The 5,000-nt window shown below is 41.3% G+C and overlaps 5 non-coding genes across 5 annotated transcripts; 4 read left to right on the forward strand and 1 right to left on the reverse strand.

The window, feature by feature from the left end:
- The first annotated feature begins 208 nt into the window (after positions 1–208).
- On the forward strand, positions 209–280 carry trnae-uuc (transfer RNA glutamic acid (anticodon UUC)). Its single transcript has one exon. It is a non-coding gene; the product is annotated as a tRNA-Glu (tRNA).
- Positions 281–3,776: 3,496 nt separating this feature from the next.
- On the reverse strand, positions 3,777–3,848 carry trnae-cuc (transfer RNA glutamic acid (anticodon CUC)). Its single transcript has one exon. It is a non-coding gene; the product is annotated as a tRNA-Glu (tRNA).
- Positions 3,849–4,170: 322 nt separating this feature from the next.
- On the forward strand, positions 4,171–4,243 carry trnar-acg (transfer RNA arginine (anticodon ACG)). The gene has a single exon. It is a non-coding gene; the product is annotated as a tRNA-Arg (tRNA).
- Positions 4,244–4,564: 321 nt separating this feature from the next.
- trnae-uuc (transfer RNA glutamic acid (anticodon UUC)) lies at positions 4,565–4,636 on the forward strand. Its single transcript has one exon. It is a non-coding gene; the product is annotated as a tRNA-Glu (tRNA).
- A 125-nt stretch (positions 4,637–4,761) lies between these two features.
- trnay-gua (transfer RNA tyrosine (anticodon GUA)) lies at positions 4,762–4,848 on the forward strand. Its single transcript is given in 2 exon segments — positions 4,762–4,798; positions 4,813–4,848. It is a non-coding gene; the product is annotated as a tRNA-Tyr (tRNA).
- Positions 4,849–5,000: the final 152 nt, after the last annotated feature.

A 5,000-nucleotide genomic window follows, 5' to 3' on the forward strand; every position in this document is an offset into this window, starting at 1 on the left:
TGCTTTGCGACCAGTTTATAGTGTCTCTTATGCCAGCACAGGACTGGGAGGACACTGAACCCCCTGGGCGAGGCAAATGAGAGCTCCCTCCGATGAGCCTGATGAAATCGAATTCAGTAAACAATTCCTTCGGCTCATTCCCATATTCTTAAAGAAGGGGGTGGTCGCACACTAAAAGCCAAAGGGCCTGCTAGTGGCACGAGGAAGTTCCCATATGGTCTAGCGGTCAGGATTCCTGGTTTTCACCCAGGCGGCCCGGGTTCGACTCCCGGTATGGGAAGTTTGTGTTGTCTTTGCTTCACTTATGGAAACGGACAGGACGTGTCTCTGTGCCTCTAGCACTTTTAGCCAGCAGGCGCAGCTCACGAAACCTGATAGGTTTAGGTTCTGTCCGCAGCCGGTGTGCCTTCGATAGCGGTGCCTGGGAACCGTTCGTCTGTCTGCTTCGACCAATCACGTCTCTGCATGTCCATCTTTCACATTTTTTGGACAGCCCATCAGATCGCAGCATTTCCATTTTCTCCATTTTACGACAGCCAATCACCGTGGCCCCTTTCCATCATTGCCGGATCATGCGCAGTAAGTCCACCTCCTATAAATCATATTTTTCACTATTTTCATCAGTTATTTTGGTAAAAGCCACGCGAAGTCCGTCATATTTATTTTTGAAAAAGCCGCGTGAAGTCCGTATAAGTCCATAGGTAAGATTACTAGTTAATTAACTAGCTTTAATTCATAGTTTTTTAAATAAACTTTTACATTGTTTTATTTAAGAAGTTGACAGTGACATCGAGGTAAGATTTTAAGTTTACATTGTGTTAGGTAACGTTAAGAGACGTCGACGTTGTTGCTTTGTTTAGTCTCCTAACTATCTTAGCTAAGAATGAATGAATGAATGAATGAATGAATGAATGAATGAATGAATGAATGAATGACAGAGAGAAATTAATGGGTTTTTTTCTTACATTGTTATAATTGGTATAACGTGGGTACAACACCTGATATTGTGTTTGAATTAATGAGTTTTGTGTTGTGTTCAGACTGTGTTTACCAACTGATAATAATCTTAATATGATTGTACTAAATTACTTTTATATCTGCTACTACTATGTATCAATAAACACTGAGGTACTATGCATTAATATATTATACACTGAGGTACTGTGTATTCATATATAATACAGCCTACTATCTAATGCCATCTACATACAGGACTATTATAGTAGTGAGTTAAAACTACCCACAATGTGCTGAAGAGTTACAAATTTAAAGTGAATAGTTAGAATTTTATTTACTCTAATGGAAGAAGATGGCATCCAAATGCAAAAAGCACAGGGCTATAAGCTTTTATGGTTTTATAAGGTTAAACCTTCATAAGGTTTTCTGTTTTAGGGGTCTGGTCTTCTGAGGCAGGAAACAGGCCGTCACCCCGCCAGTGAAAGTGGCATGACCTGTATCTGAAGATAAATTTAGATAAAGTGTTATGTGTACAATCATAAAACATAAAGCTATGTCACATTGAAAGGGGTCACATATGATTCACTGCCAAACAATATTACAGTTTGAAAAATGTCCCGTGCATTTTAGGGGACAAATGCCTTTGTTTAGAGGGACACAGACATATATTTGTGGAATTCATATACAAAGGTATAGCCTCAATACTGTCCTAAAATTATGTAGTGTTGATGTTGTTGTCTCTATTATTAAATTTAATTTTCTTTTCCTTTAACCTGTAGCCTTACAGGTCAGTGTCCTTTTTCAATGACACCTGGTCCCTTATCTACATCATCTGCTGCTACACCAGGGAAGATGGCAACATCTGGGCAATGGCAACACCTGGGTAGATGGCAACACCTGCTCTCACCTCTCACCACAACTTTTACTATGGCATCAGTAAGTAATGAGTATTTACTGATACTGATATTTACATTTTTAGCATATTCAAATATATGCAGTGTAATAATAATAATAATAACAATAAATGTAATAATAATATATTATTATTATTACATTTAACAGTTTTCCAATGAGGACACCACTGCACCCTCTGCCCCAACAGCTGTGCCCACCAGCCTAGCTTCTGCTCCTCCGTACTTTCTGATCGTCCTAGCCTCTCTTCCCACTGCTACAACTACAAGCCCCTCTGGGACACCTGCCATGACTCCAGCAGCACCACAGCAAGAACTGGTAGGTCCTTTGTGACATGTAAACAGTGTGAAAGATGTAATATTTTTCTGCCTGTGATATTGTTGTTATTTTATTTTTATATATTCATATATTTAACAGGCTGAGGATGAGCGCAGTATCTCAGGGATGGACAGAGTGGACAGCCTGGCAGAGTACTTGGTCGGACTGAGGAATGAAACTGGACAAACACTTAACTCCCAGCAGGCCAGTACCATCATCCCCCTGCCCAGTGGCCAGACTGTTGTCGTGGCCACAGCCAGTATTATGGGTACATATACTTTCCCCAAAATGCTGGTATTTCACTTCACCAGTGGATGGAGGAGATGCGGAGGAAGAGGGCAAATAAGAAATAAACTGTTCAATATTCATCCCATATAGGTCTGGTCTGGCATTTCAAAAATAATTAACATAACAGAAAAAACACTGTATATTACAGTTTTTTGGTGTGAGCCTGATTTTGTCTTTTATATATTTTTGTTACCAGTTGACCAGAATCTTCTTCCTTTATTACTTTTTTATTTGGTTTATTTATTTATTTTATATTTGTATTTTATATTTAATTGTTCAATTCTTTTTTATATGTGCATTGCTTACTGTGTGTGAGAGAGAAATAGATAATTTTGTAATAAATGTTTAATATATTAAAACAGCAATCCTTTATTTATTGCCAACATTCACTCAGAGAAGACAATTACATTGTTGCAGTTCTTTCAATTCTAATTTATTTCATTTTTAAATTAGATTGTATTAATGAATTGGGTATTTTTTTCTCAATCAAATATGTAAATTACATACATACAAATAACACATATGAATACAGTAATAACTTTTTTATTAATCATTCTGCGAGCCTGAGTCAAAACACTGATTTTGCAAAAATGCACCTTAACTATTTATTATTATTATTATTATTATTATTATTATTATAGACCTACATCTAATATACTGTAGTACATTTGAAGGAACTCCATATTCATATGGGTAATAAATAAATATAAACATGTATCCATACAATGAGAAATACGTTTTTATAAAATAAGTGTTAAGGCATAAAAGCACATGACATTTATACATTTATGTTCATTCATTAAGAAAAGATTAGAAAAGATATTGGGTGATTTTAACCTTGTCAGAGGTGGGATTCGAACCGACGTCGTTCACGTCAGTGATTTATCAATGAAACATATAAAAAGGCAATTTTCTATAAAATATGAATAGCAATCTACCAAAAATCAAACAGACAGGTCAAAGGTGGATTTACCTTTTCCCTTTCCTTTCATTTTTTTCTCTTTTTTTCCTTCTCTTTTCTCTCTTTTTCCTTTTCCCTCTTCTTCCCCTTCTTCCCCTTCTTTTTCCCTCTTCCCTTCCTCATACAGACTATTGTTCCCCAGCTTTAGCGGAGCTGGTAGAGCGGAGGACTGTAGGTGGCAAATTGGGAATCCTTAGGTCGCTGGTTCGACTCCGGCTCGAAGGAGGTCTTTTTCACACGCAAACATTTAATTGGCCATGCTTCTCGACGAGGCCGTCAGCGCTTGAGTGTGTAGTCCGCCTTTTTGCAATCACGACTGCTACAAGAGGGCAAAAGCTCATTCCCTGACCGGGAATCGAACCCGGGCCGCGGCGGTGAGAGCGCCGAATCCTAACCACTAGACCACCAGGGAAGGGTTGCTCACTCTTTCCCATCAAGCCTGGCTGTGTGCCTCTACCACATTTTGCAGCAACTGCTCAAGCAGGGCCACTAACACTTGAATTTTCCTCCAGGAGAGGAGATGTCTCTGACCCTGGATAACAGATCTTCCACTGAGAAAGTGCCACAGGATCTGTGGGAATATCCTAACAACACCACAACTTGCCATAAAAACAAAGCAACCGAGATCCCCAACATGTGACGCCTCCATCTCGAAGCTTTTTATAGCAGACCTCTCAATGGACCCCTTCCTGACGTTGGCTCCAGGCCTGTTAATGGCATGAGATGAAGGTGTTGGGCCAGTGGCGCAAAGGATAACGCGTCTGACTACGGATCAGAAGATTCTAGGTTCGACTCCTGGCTGGCTCGCTCACCCTCTTTTGACAGTCCAACAATAGGCTGCTTTGTCAGTGGGATAACGGTTACCATGAAATACCATGCGTCTTTTCAGATGCATTGCATGGGTACTGTCACAAGGACCTTGCTTTGCGACCAGTTTATAGTGTCTCTTATGCCAGCACAGGACTGGGAGGACACTGAACCCCCTGGGCGAGGCAAATGAGAGCTCCCTCCGATGAGCCTGATGAAATCGAATTCAGTAAACAATTCCTTCGGCTCATTCCCATATTCTTAAAGAAGGGGGTGGTCGCACACTAAAAGCCAAAGGGCCTGCTAGTGGCACGAGGAAGTTCCCATATGGTCTAGCGGTCAGGATTCCTGGTTTTCACCCAGGCGGCCCGGGTTCGACTCCCGGTATGGGAAGTTTGTGTTGTCTTTGCTTCACTTATGGAAACGGACAGGACGTGTCTCTGTGCCTCTAGCACTTTTAGCCAGCAGGCGCAGCTCACGAAACCTGATAGGTTTAGGTTCTGTCCGCAGCCGGTGTGCCTTCGATAGCTCAGCTGGTAGAGCGGAGGACTGTAGGTGGCAAATTGGGAATCCTTAGGTCGCTGGTTCGACTCCGGCTCGAAGGAGGTCTTTTTCACACGCAAACATTTAATTGGCCATGCTTCTCGACGAGGCCGTCAGCGCTTGAGTGTGTAGTCCGCCTTTTTGCAATCACGACTGCTACAAGAGGGCAAAAGCTCATTCCCTGACCGGGAATCGAACCCGGGCCGCGGCGGTG

Source organism: Pimephales promelas, chromosome 5 (genome assembly GCF_988280905.1).
Source record: "Pimephales promelas chromosome 5, fPimPro1.hap1.1, whole genome shotgun sequence".
NCBI classification, from domain to species: domain Eukaryota; kingdom Metazoa; phylum Chordata; class Actinopteri; order Cypriniformes; family Leuciscidae; genus Pimephales; species Pimephales promelas.